Source organism: Syngnathoides biaculeatus, chromosome 8, assembly GCF_019802595.1.
Source record: "Syngnathoides biaculeatus isolate LvHL_M chromosome 8, ASM1980259v1, whole genome shotgun sequence".
Lineage (NCBI taxonomy): Eukaryota > Metazoa > Chordata > Actinopteri > Syngnathiformes > Syngnathidae > Syngnathoides > Syngnathoides biaculeatus.
In genome coordinates, this window is record NC_084647.1 from 17,304,577 (window position 1) to 17,318,274 (window position 13,698).

A 13,698-nucleotide genomic window follows, 5' to 3' on the forward strand; every position below is an offset into this window, starting at 1 on the left:
GACCCGTCCACTGTTTCCTGAGGAAATATGAGATGCTTTTGGGTTCTGAAAGGTTACGAACGGAAGACCTCGTGAGATTATATAAAATATAATTATATACAGGTATTTGTGTGTATCTCTCGACACCCACCGTCTGTATGTGTATTGTCACGTTGTACGGATAAGGCAGGAAGAACAGGTGGTTCTCGTTTATGATAAAACTCTGCTTCTTTGTCAGCTGGAGGTTAATCATGATTTAGAATCGCTTTTATACATTCCTGTTTAGTGTCACTCCTGTTTCCCGACACCAGAAATTGCCGCTATAAATCATTCACCTAAGGCAGGAAAACCTAAGAGTCTTTGTTGATACCTTTGTCTGGGTACTGAAGTCAAGGTCTACTAACTCTTTAAAAGTCTCTCCGTGGTATGTTGTAAGCGAGTACGGAAGATGGCGGGCACGATCGAGCTCATACCAGGCAGATACTCCGACGTATCAAACCACATTGTTGTTGTCTCATTTTCGGTCTGAAAGCGAGTCATTCATTTCCTCTTCTGCCATAACTCAACTCGACGTCACCGTTTGATTAATCTTATGTTTTTATAGCCTCAACTAATATCTGTCACTCATGAATCTTCATTTCCTCGTTTGTTTGTCTGCGATCGTGATAGCTCCACGTGTATGTGACAGATATGGAAAATAGATGGGTAGGTCGCAATTTGGGCAGCTAGGAATTCGCAAAGTTTGAATCAAGGCAACCATGCTGGTTTTGTTTGTCAAAGATATTGTGTACGGTAGGTTGGAAACCAGTAAGATCGGTTAGTTGGTAATTATGAAGTCATTAATTTCATCTTCTGCCATAACTCAACTTGACATCGCCGTTTCATGAATCTTGTGTTTTATAGCCTCAACTAATATCTGTCCCTGATGAATCTTCATTTCCTTGTTTGTGATAGCTCAACATATAAGTGACAGTTGATGGAGAAGAGATGTGTAGTCGCAATTGGCGTAGCTAGGCATCCACAAAGTTTGACTCAAGGAAACCATATTGTTTTTTTCTCGATACGGTGGGTTGGAGACTGTTAAGGTTGTTTAGTTGGTGATTCTGTAGTTAAACAGGGAGGTGATACATTATTATGTGGTTTGGGTCAGGCTATTTGGTCGGTCCAGCAGTCCATAGGTGGGTATGTGTCCAGGTAAAAAATCAGGAAGGTAGTCAGGTCAGTGAATAATTGAGTATGTACGTACGAATGCAAGTACTGACGTTGGATTGTCAGAGAACTGGTATTGTATGTCAGCCAGCAGGCAAGCAAACCATGGTGACGATCATTTTGACACTAGATTGTTGGATTATTCAATGGTCATATATAGAAGTACCTAGGTGGTAAACATTCAGACTTTTCCATAGGGGGAGGTTTGACTGATTAACAAACTAATCATCGAATTATGGCAGTGCCATTCTGGGTGTGGGCTCACATACTGGGCCTAATTCGTTTTGGATTTTTTTTTTTTGTTTCAGCCAAACCCGACAAAATAGACAGCAATCAAGTCTGTCAAGTCATCATGCTGTAAGTCAAGTCAAGAGCCTAGTCATTCCCTTCCAAGTCTAAGTCAAGTCTCAAGTCTTTTAGTTTCACAAGTCATCAAAACACTTTGCTCGAGTGCACTGGAGTTCAAGTAGCAATGACTCAACTATGCTTCTCTGCTGCTGACTTGTACATGCTGGACAAGTCTTACTGCCACTTCCAGCCAGGAAAAGGATGAATATGCAACAACTGAATAATTAAAAACCCATCACGATGTAGTGCAAACAGAATACAGCATCCAAAGATCCTCATGTGCTTGAAATGCTGTTGGGGGCACCGTAAGGAGCCGGTGACAATGTCTTTGTGATTCTTGTCCAGCGAACAACAGCTCTCAGTATTAACACTGACACTTCCCAATCTCCCAGGCTGTCCGTACTAAATGATCTCTAATTAATACACTATCAATCACGCCACACGGGCACGTTGTTCTCACCGCGAGATGGAATTCCTTACACATTGTCAGCAATGTCTAACCGATTCTGATGGAGATCACTTCTGCTCTCCAGGAATGCATTGTGCGGCCCCAAAATGGGGAAAGAATGTGCCGCATTGAGAGCAACGCTGTGGAATGTCCCGCCACAACAATTAAATTGTTCGAGCCAAATGTTTACTGTGAGACAACCAAAAAAGATTGAGGGAAAGGTTGCCTTTAATCCCTTTGACTCCACAAACTTTGCAACAATGGCACTTGAGAAGCAAATGAAGAATCGGCTCGGACCATCCGCCCACATGTGCTTCTCACCACATTACGGTTTACCACCCAGTTACTTGATTTGAGGTGTCGTAGTCTTCTTCTTCTTCTTTTCCTTTCGGCTTGTCCCGTTAGGGGTTGCCACAGCGTGACATCTCAAATGAACGCATATTTGTTTGGCACAGTTTTACGCTGGATGCCCTTCCTGACACGACCCCTCTGTATTTTAGCCGGGGTGAGAAGCTTACAGCACCATTTGAGGCCCCATAGCTCAGTGGTTTGGTAAACCAGTGGTCGTGGGTTTGTATCTCACTGGGGCCTCTACTCCCCAAGAGGGGTTGCGTCAGGAAGGGCATCCGGCATAAAAACTGTGCCAAACAAATATGAGCGTTCATCTGAGATGTCATGCTGTGGCGACCCGTAACAGGACATGGTGAAAGAAACTTAAATAGGAGAAGCTTACAGCACCTGGTGTTCCCAGGCAGTCTCCCATCCAAATCCTAACCAGGGCGAAACCCGCTTAGCTTCCGAGATCAGGTGTTCTCAAGGTAGCATGGCCATAAGTTGTCATAGTCTTATTACTCTTTTAATTTATAGCCTTGACTTATAGCTATTCCTCATAAAACCTCGTTTCCTTATTTCTCTGCAATCAAGCATACGGCAAGTGACAGATATGGAGCAAATCTTGCATAGGTTTGGGCATTGCTAAATGGGTTGGTCGGAACTTCAGTAGTTCGGAAGCTTGCAACATAGGTCGATGGGTTGGTTATTTGGTTGGTTGAATGGTTGGCTAGTGAATCAGGATGTCTGTCGGTTGATGTGTCTACACTGTATGATACGTAGAATATTTAGTCACTTTGTCACTTGACTGGTCGACTGGTCAGTAATTGTCTTTAGATAGGTTGATAGTAAGAAGTAAGTGTGTTTGGTTAGTTGATATGAAGGGCGGACAATGGATTGGTTACATGACAGGTTTGGAGGATGGTGGGTAGCTCGGTGATAAAGTCTTTCATTAGTGGGGAAGTAGGAAGGTTGGTCAGTTTCTCACTAGTTAAAGGTCTCGTGTCATCCCTATAAACATTCTAAAATAGATACTGAAATTAAAAATACATATAAAATTATTCACTTCAATGTCTACACGAAAAAATAAATATGAGCGGAGAAAGTTGCGGAAGTCTAATTCGACGACATCCAAGCGGTCGCCATATTGGCTGTATCTCCTGTCAGTGACGTCACCCCGGACATTCGCCGTTGAAAACACGCTGTGTGGCCCCTACTATGGGAAACGCCCCTTCAGACACGGAAGCTCTTTTCAGAGAAAACATCTCACAATCGAGTGAAGTTACCGACCGGCGAGCCATATTTAGATGACATGTGGATAGGCCAAACCACCTCCCCGCCCTATCCAGCTCCACGCGGCGGTGATAAACGCCCACTTCCGCGGCGGACATGAGCCACCGCGGCGACGAAACACCCAGGCCGACAAGGCCTTGTCGACAAGGCCGGTAGCGATCCACAAGGCCTGCGGAGGGCGTCCTTCGGCGGCTGCTGCATGGAAGCTTTCCGATGCGTACATCGATGCATTTAGCAACCTATTTTTTTTTTTAGTAGCTATATACACACCTACCTGTCATTTGGAACCCCCATAGCTCTGGTCCTGTGCACCTGTGCAATCTATTTTTCACGACAAAACGGGTCTCTTGCAAACTTGTGAAGGATAAATCCATCCTCCCAAGTGTTCCAGCAATGTCCAGCAATTCAACGTGCCGGCATTTGGGCTACCACAAAGGAACAACGAGCTGCCTTCCCGGAGGTAAAACTAATAGAAACAAACGAGTCCACTTGAGAGCGGTCCTGCCACATACGTCACTTCCTGCTTCTTCTCGAAAACAAATCCCTCGAGAGGATTTTCATGGCGGGAGTTACAAAAAGCTGTATACGTCAAAATCATGTTTTGTGGTGAAAAAACGCATGGGTCCATGTCAGCTGCCGTTTTTTTCATTAATAACATACTAAAAATCATGCATTTCATGACAGTGGCACTTTAAGTGGATGAGTAGTTAGATACCTTTGAAGTGGGAAGCTAGGTAGGGAGAGAATTTGCTAGTAGATAGCCGCAGTTGGTTTGTTTGTTAGGTGGTTGCTATGTAGATGTGTAGAAGTTAAGGGAAGTATTTCACATTGGTCGGTAGGCTAGAAGGTTTTTTGGTCCGTGGAAGCAAAGGACATCTGCTCGTCAGCACAGCTATCATGCAGTTGGAGTGGCGATGTAAACTCCAATAATATATAAGCCGTGGAAACTCATTTTTTGTCCGCAATAAACCAGTTGCTGTGTGAAGATTTACTTTGGCAGGCCCAAAGCTGTTTTTTTTTTTTTTTTTTTGGTTCTTCACAGGAAATGTACACGACCCACACCCTTCCATCAACACGTGAAATGTATTGCTGTATTTACGGCAGCGGCGACCTAAAGGGATCGGCGTCATTCAATCATAACCGGCGCGCAGACAAAAGAAAATCTAAGTAAACATTTGTTCCGTCTTCCTAAACGAGGGCCAGATGGGGAACGAGGACTGCGTCCAATATGAAGTGCCCAAGAGCCTGCAAAATTTCTACTGTTAAGTTTCCGAACTTAAAAGCACATATTCAGCTTTTAATTTAGGAAGTTTACTTTGGAATTTGTTTGCTTGTTCACTGTCACTTTTCCAAAAAATGTCAAGGAGTGGCAGGACATGGAAGAAGAAGGGATGAATTTTGCTGCAAATCCAACAAAAGGTGAAGATTGGAGCATCTGGTTCCACTTTTCCGAACATTGCCAGCCTTTTTTTTTTTTTTTTTTTGCACCTCTAATGTTGACCAAAATCTGAAGATGTCAGTTTCTGTTCAGACACGCTGAAGTTGCGTGTGAAAGTTGAAAGCGTGTTAGAAATATTGTTTATTGCGAATTCTTTTGTAAAGTAAATAAAAGAGCCTTGACTTGACCTCTGCATAATGCGCTATATTAGCTAACAAAAATATAAATAAAACCAGCAACAATTCATTATAGCTAATAACATACATTACGGGCACCATTAAGCATTGATTTATAGAAACAACATGTCAAAATACACATACAAAACATTGTTTTGTGGACATATTAACATATTTAAATGAAAATTATGAACATGTGTTAGCATAGTTAGCTGACAGAGGTAATAAAAATAATCATAATAATACAAACATGTATAATGACTGCAGGTGGCACGGTGGATCAGGTGGTGAAGTGTTGGCCTCACAGTTCTGAGGTTCCGGGTTCTATCCCGGACCCGCCTGTGTGGAGTTTGCATGTTCTCCCCGTGCCTACGTGGGTTTCCTCTGGGCACTCCGGTTTCCTCCCACATCCAAAAAACATCCAACATTAATTGGACACTCTAATAAATCAGTGATTCCCAAACAGTGTGGCGGGGTGCAGGTGTTCCATGGGAAGTTACCCAATTTTATGTAATTGCTAAAAAAAACATTTCTTCCAAGAAATAATAATAATAATTTTATTATTATTTTTATGCCAGTGAGGCACAATGACAGACAGAACAAAAAAATCCTTTTCTTTTAGATGGCTCGAAGTATATACAGTAATTAATTTATCCATTTTTGGTGACATTTACTTTTCTTGGTGTGCCATGGGATTTTTCAATTGTAAAATATGTGCCTTGGTTCAATAAAGGTTGGAAATTACTGCTCTAAATTGCACCTAGGTGTGATTGTGAGTGTGGGTGTTTGTCTCCACGTGCCCTGCGATTGGCTGGCAACCACTTTAGGGTGTACCCCACTTCCTGTCCGTTGACAGCTGCGATAGGGTCCAGAACTCTCTTCGACCCTTGTGAGGATAAGCAGCGAAAAAAAATGGATGGATGGATCATGACAGCAACTACGATTTATCTAGAGAATTTTTATTGGGTCATTATTAAGTCCACAAAAGACTGACTGTGTGGAGAAAAAAAAGCCATATTTCAGGCACAAATTGACCTGTTAACTAATCTAAACAAATGAACGAGGACAGTTTTTTTTTTTTATTTTATTCTGATGTGATTAAGTTTATTGTAAATCGCATCAACAAACCAGCACAAATTGACGAGTTTAAAGCCTTGAATTTGCAGTTACAGATACCTGCAGATTGGGTCCCAACATTTGTCATGTTCTTGACAAACTTATGTAATGGGGAAGGATTCAAAGATGCTTCTGTTTTGACATTTTCATGTTTCAGCACAAACTGAAGGTCATATTCATGTTTACATGCAGACATCGGCAGGACACGCAGAAGCACCGAGCGCATTGTTAATGATGCTAAACGCTTCCTTGTGCAGATGCACGTGTAATGGGAAAAAAAAAACACCCTTTGAATCGCGACCCCAACTACACATCAAAAAAGAAAATCTGAAGATATATGAGGCCAAGTTTATATGTAACTATTAATTAAAATATTTATAAATCTCGACCAGGATGTGGAATCTGCAGCGGCTCTTGCTATCGACAAGACGTCGCCCGGCCAAACAGAACAGAGTTCCTTCAAACTTGGCTCGGTCCAAGTTTTTTTCATCACCTTTGAATTATTACTCCAGCCTGTCCGTCTGTACACCGCTCATTTGTTTTTGTCAAAATGCATAATGTCCTGTACATCTACTATAAGACACTTCATTACAAACACATGCACAATCTAGTGAGAGCCAATACGAAGGATGGAATTTAAAAAAAAATGCACAAGAATTTTTTTATTTTTGATTGACAGGGTACATGGCATGCTGCAATTTTCCACCAAACTTTCATTTGCTGTTGGTGGAAAACCTATTTTTTTAAGCCAATTTATAGTATATAACAAAAAAATTTCTTCTAAATCTGAAATGAGGAATTTATGAAAAATACCAACTGCAATACTATTATTTAATTTAGTTCCATGAAATAAAACTATTTGTTTTAAATTGACGTCATACATATATTTCTCTACTAAAATGATTTTTTGCATGTTTTGAATAAAACACATAAAATGTATGTTTTGAATAAAAATGTTGAAAATTTATAATGCAAAAAGTATTTGAATCAAGATTTTATTCAAATTATTTTAACTGAATAAAAATTACAAAACAAAAACGTATTTTATGAATGAATCACGTTTTTCATATCTACTTTTAATATTAATTGATTTAATGATTTAATTTTAACTTCCATGCTTTTTCATCCAATGACGAATTTTTTGGGTACATTTTTTATTATTTATCTGAAAATATTTTTACAGACTTCTTATATATAATACATCCCCTGTTACAAACCATTTTATTTGTATAAATATTGTAAGTTTTATGACTAGTTTGAATATGAATTGAGTTTACATTTCATGTTAAAATAATATAATATATGCATTTTGAATACTGTTATGTTGGATTTTTTCACGATTCTAAATTCATTTTCACAGATAAAATGCATCTCACAGCTTTGGTGACAAGAGTGATTTTGAAACATTTCTGAACAAAAATAAATATGTTTGCTTTTGAAATTTGCAGCGTAATACTGAAACGTTCTTCAATCCATCAGGGCAAAGACCAGTTTTGTTTTGTTTTACAAAAAAAAAAAAAAAAACAAAGGCACCGCATATGTCCTCGATCGGCACTCCAGAGGAAGACGAGCAGGACATATCCGTGGCGATGTGGAATAAATCCCAGCTTTCTGGAGGGCCTCCCATCAGCATGTCGTCGCTCAGCGTCCGTCATGTGCAGCGCTCTGTCGAAGCCACATGTGCGTTGATTTGCACAAACTCTATAATCAACCGCTCTCTCTTCTCTTATTAAATGGCTGCCAAGGGCGAAGCTAAAAATAGCGTGAAAGGTTTCCCAACGCAAGTGACATCCGTGCAATCATTTTAATCAAAAGCGAAGTAAATTAATTCGTAGCCTGGTGTAAAACCACATCCCTCCTGTTACCCCTTCTTTCTTTTTTTTCAACCTTTGATGGCCGGTTGAGGTTTGGAGGAGTTGTTGTGTGACTCATGCGTTCAGAGGCCTCGAGCCAGATCGCTCGCGGTAACAAACGGCCCGGCTGACGGCCCAGATAAAGTTGCGCCGTGATCAAAGTGCGGCACGGGGAGCAAAGGGAGGATACGAGACGGCTGAGCAGAGGGCAGGTCGGCCTCTCTGAGAGAGAACAGAACGTGGAAGTGAGACAATGATTGGAAGCGTGATCTAACAGCAGCTTTGTAGCCTCCGAGTCTCAATCTTGGCAGGACAAATCAGAACAAAAAAATTCTTCTTTTACTCCTCATCCCACATGGAAAAAGATATTTTAAAAAAACACCTCTTACAATTTCCACTCAGAATGAATGCTTATGATCTTTATGTATCATCGCTGACACATATTACTGTGTAACAAGACATTGCTGACATAAAGAAAAAACATCCTGCACTCATCAGTGGGAAAACTAGTATGACGAGTTTATAGGGATGAGCAAGTAACAATACCGGATATCAATATCAGGCCAATGCCGGGGTTATTTCATTCTTTTGGGTACTCGTGAAGGCTGCCGATACTTAAAGGTCAAGTGTCATGAAATGCATTATTTTTAGTATGTTATTAATTAAAAAAACAGCAGCCGATATGGGCCCATCTGTTTTTTCACCACAAAACATGATTTTGAGGGAAATGGCTTTTTGTAACTCCCGCCATTAAAATCCTCTCGAGGGATTTGTTTTCGAGAAGGAGCAGGAAGTGGCGTACATGGCAGGACCGCCCTCAAGTGGACTTGTTTCTTTCTATTAGTTTTACCTCCGGGAAGGTAGCTCGTTGTTCCTTCGTGTTAGCCAAAATGCCGGCTCGTTCCATTGCTGAATATTACTTGAACACTCGGGAGGATTGATTCGGTCTTCATACTTTTCCAAAAGATCCAGTTCGTCGTGAAAAATGGATTTCACGGATGCAATGGACGAGAACTTTGTGGGTTCCAAATGACAAGTAGGTGTGTATACAGCTACTAAAAAAAAACATTAGTTGAGGGGGGGGCGAAATCCGTAAATCAGGGGTGCTAAATGTGTCGATGTGCGCATCGGAAGGGTTCCATGCAGTAGCCGCTGAAGGGTGGCCTCCGCAGGCCTTGTGAATCGCCACCAGCCTTGTCGACAAGGCCAAACCGGGGTGGCTCGTTGCAGCGCCGAGCCACCGCAGGAGTAGGTCGGACGGGAATGCAGTTTGGCCACGGCGTCCTCATCGCTCACAGGCGGCGTTTTTATCACCGCCGCACGGAGGTGGATCGGGCGGGGGGTTTGGCCGTGATCAGCATATCATCTAAATATGGCTCGAAACAGTAGGGTAATATTGCCCCGGACACGTCACTCGATTGTGAAATGTTCTGTTCTTCGAAAAGAGCTTCCGTGTCTGAAGGGGCGTTTCCCATAGTAAAGGCCACAGCGTGTTTTCAATGGCGAATGTCCGGGGTGACATCACGGACAGGAGATGCAACCAATATGGCCACCACTTGGATGTCGAATAACACTTCTCCAACTTTGCGCATGGATGACGCGCTCTCCGCTCATATTTATTTTTTCGACATTGAAGTGAATAATGTTATATGTATTTTTCATTTCAATATCTATTTTAGAATGTTTATAGGGATGACACTTGACCTTTAAGGCAAAAACAATCTGACGATTTTTTTTTTCTTTCTTTTAAAATGAGCCTACTGTGATGTCATAACAGGGGGCAAAATTACAACAGACATGAGCAGCTCATAAAAAAATATACTTGGTCGTCCAGTTTCACATTTGGTCAGTAAGAAAGCTTTTGAAAAACACATTTTACATGATATTTCACCTTTTAGGGTGTTTTTTTTTTTTTTTTTTTAAAGAGGCATCATCGCATCCCATAACGCCGTTCGAGACCTCCCCGAACTCCTCCTGCCGAGATGCAACGAGGAGTGAAGCCAACGAAAACACAAGGCCTCGCTTTGATTCACGGAGCAAGACCATCTCATTCATAGAGGAGGAGGAGAAGGAGGACAACCAAGAGGAGGATGAAGAGGAATGGGGTCACGGCGAGGCTGCGCCACCAAACGACGGTTCCGATGTCGCCGGGCGCTCTCCCAGAAATGTTGTTTTCCTGGCGCTCAAGAGGAGGGCAAGAATAACATGGTGTATCGTTTTGGTGGTTTCCTAATCGCTGCAGGCGGAGGCTGCCAGCGAGGAAGTTCAACATCTCCTCTCTGGCATCAACACGCAGCGCAGGTCAACAATGTGCTCGAGACATGTCGGGTCTGCCCAATGCAATCTCTCATCTTTAGCAATAACGTATCAACTGCTAATTACAATAAAGGAGACAATATTTAGGGGGCTTATGATGATTCAGAGATATTAGAAATCATTTTTAAAAGCACAAATATGCAACCTGTCGACATTACAATGAACATCTGTTTATCACCTGGGATATTTTTGAGACCCACCCGCAATAGGTGGAAGTTCACGATACAAGAGACCAAATTAAAAAAAAAAAAAAAAAACACAATGCTAAAAGCAATGCAACAGTACAGGGCAATGGTGAGGGTGGTAAGGAAGTGAGGAAACGGGTCCAAGCGGGGTGGAACAGTTGGCGGAAGGTGGCTGGTGTTCTATGTGACAGAAGTCTCCGGTATGATGAAGGGCAAAGTCTATAAAACAGTGGTGAGGCCGGCCATGATGAACGGATTGGAGACGGTGGCACTGAAGGAACAACAGGAAGCCGAACTGGAGGTAGCAGAAATGAAGATGCTGAGGTTCTCGCTCGGAGTGAGAAGGTTGGATAGGATTAGAAATGAGCTCATTAGAGACAAGGTTCGATGGTTTGGACATGTTCAGACGCGAGAGGGTGAGTACATTGGGAGAAGGATGTTGAGGATGGAGCTGCCAGACAAAAGCGCGAGAAGAAGACCAAAGAAAAGGCTGATGGATGTTGTGAGGGAAGACATGAGGACAAGTGGGTGTTCGAGAGGAGGATGGGCGAGATAGGCTTAGATGGAGACAGATGGCACGCTGTGGCGACCCCTAACTGGACAAGCCGTAAGAAAAAGAAGAAGAAGACATTGGTAAAAGCATTACTCCTCCCAAACACTTGAAACCTTGTCAAAAAGCACAATGCTTAAAGTATTCTTGAGTGTTTGTTCTTTAAATAAGAGCCAAAGTGTGCTTGCTTCAACTGTTCCTTTGTTACTCTGTTCATTTTTTTTTCTAAAACTGACATGTAAAACAAAAGAATATCACACATAAAATCTATTTAAACACTAAAATGTTCACCCAGATTATGTAACGTTGTCTATCAAAACTCTGTTAGCTTAATGCTAACATACGGCCTAACTGTTATTAGCATACATATAAAAGTTACAATAATTTCGATAAACCTTCAAAAAGGAAGTAGCCACGTCTAAAAATAGCGCAAAGAACAATATTTACAAGCATATATGTCATTTTTATAGAAGTTCTCTATTTAATCAGTGCAATTCCGATATTAGCTATTTCTGTTTATAATCGCTAATATCTCTTCCTATATTATAAATAATGTTATTTCTAATTGAAATTGATGTCTATACAAATAACTTTAAAAAAAAATATTTGAACTGAGGAGAAATAACCTCATAAGATGGAGATTTTTTTTTTTTTACCCCCCAAGGAACCTTTTGAGGACCACTTAATATCGGGCACGGGATATCAATTTTCCTTCCGGCTCATGAAGCCATCCACTAAAAAGTCGTCGCTCAAGTGGGAACGTTTTGGAAAGGTTCTGGAGCTTTGTTGGCAGCAGCCTCCGGCACTAAAAACATCAGCTTGGGCGACTACTTGTTAATTGTGTGAAAGCTGTTAACGGTTTCTTCTGCTCGACATGGTTTGTGTCACAGCGGTTCCCACTCATCCGTTCTGAAGGAAAAACAATATTTTTGCACCATTTCCCCCAAGCGCTTCTCGATGTTTTCACTCGGCACTCTAAATAGCGACAAGCCGCAATCCCCGCGGCGTACGCGAGGCACCAAATGTGGGTGCAGCTCAAGCGGCGGAAACTCGATCAGGCCTTCAGAACATCTGCACCTTACGTGAGATGGATGAGCTTCGCGTCTGGCCATGGTCGCCGCCGGGGGGGCGCGTCCGTATAGCCTCGGCTGCAGCCGACCGCTCCCAGATGTTGCTGATAGGGCCCTGGCGTCTGGCGGGGCGACGTTTGATCCCGTGCGCCGAGGGCCCGCCAGGCTCGGCGAGGGCCCGACGGAAGCTCGGCGAGCCTGGCGGAGGAACCTGCGGTACGCCAAAAGTGGCTTCAGATGCGGAAAAAGAAAGAGGGGGGTGGTGGTGGTGGTGGGGAGGAGAACGCGGAGGCTCTTGGAAGCCATCTCGCCAACTCCGGGCCAGACCGAGCTGGGCTACTAACATTGTAATAGAAGCACTAAACACATCAGTTTGATATACACGGTAACCTCCTGACTTACATTCGTGCGCCCAAAATAAAAACTTGCCAACCATATGCGCACGAGAAGAAGATTCCTCTCGTATCCTCGCAGTCATTTTGATGGTCTTTGTACACCCACCATTATGTTGGACAGCCGTGACATTTTGAAAGGAGGAGGCCAGAACCTTAAAAATAAACACGGCACTTATGGTGCAGAAAACGGCTGCGTGTAGGCTGCCGTTCCTTCCTGTTTCCTTTTGCGCGAAAAAACGTCAACAACTGATGAGCGACGATGCCGTGCAGTCATGTCCTCAAGCTCGATTCGCAACACTTGCCCACCAACGTGTCCATTTGTTGTCTTGTACCACAAATGCATCGCTCACTAACTCATAGTAGAGAAAGTGCTCACTCATTTGTTTCATACAGTGGATATTAAAATCTATACACCCTTGTTCAAAGGCCAGATTTTTAATACGGATCAAGACAGACAAGTTTTTGAGGCATTATTGTGGTCCATAACCTCTGCAACTCAACTGAAACATTTTTAATAGGGCAAGGTAAGTTAAATCACTGAAACACTGGGGTTGCAGAAGTGTGCACACCCTCCTTTAAATGGGGTGTGGCTGTGTTTAGAATTCACATTCAAACTCCAGTTAAAAGAGTCACCACATACCTATCACTATTTAAAGTGCCTCCGATTAACTAAATTTTAGAGTTCTAGTATGCATTCAAAACTGTCCCAAAAGCATATTTGTGCCACCACTAGGGATCGCAAAAAAACACTTACTTTCATAACCGGTTTTAACCGAACAGCTGTAGCAAAAAAAAAAACATTAACTGGTTTTAAACCTGGTCCCATTGTGGTGGGACCTCGAGTTGGGGTGCGGGGTTCCGCACGGACTGTTTTTGTTGTTGCTCTTCCGGAGTGACGAGTTCACAGAGTTCCCCCCCCGTTATGCGAGTAGTATTTTGATGTCTGCCAATAAAACAAGTTTACTCCCATACTTTGGAACGTTTCCTCGTCT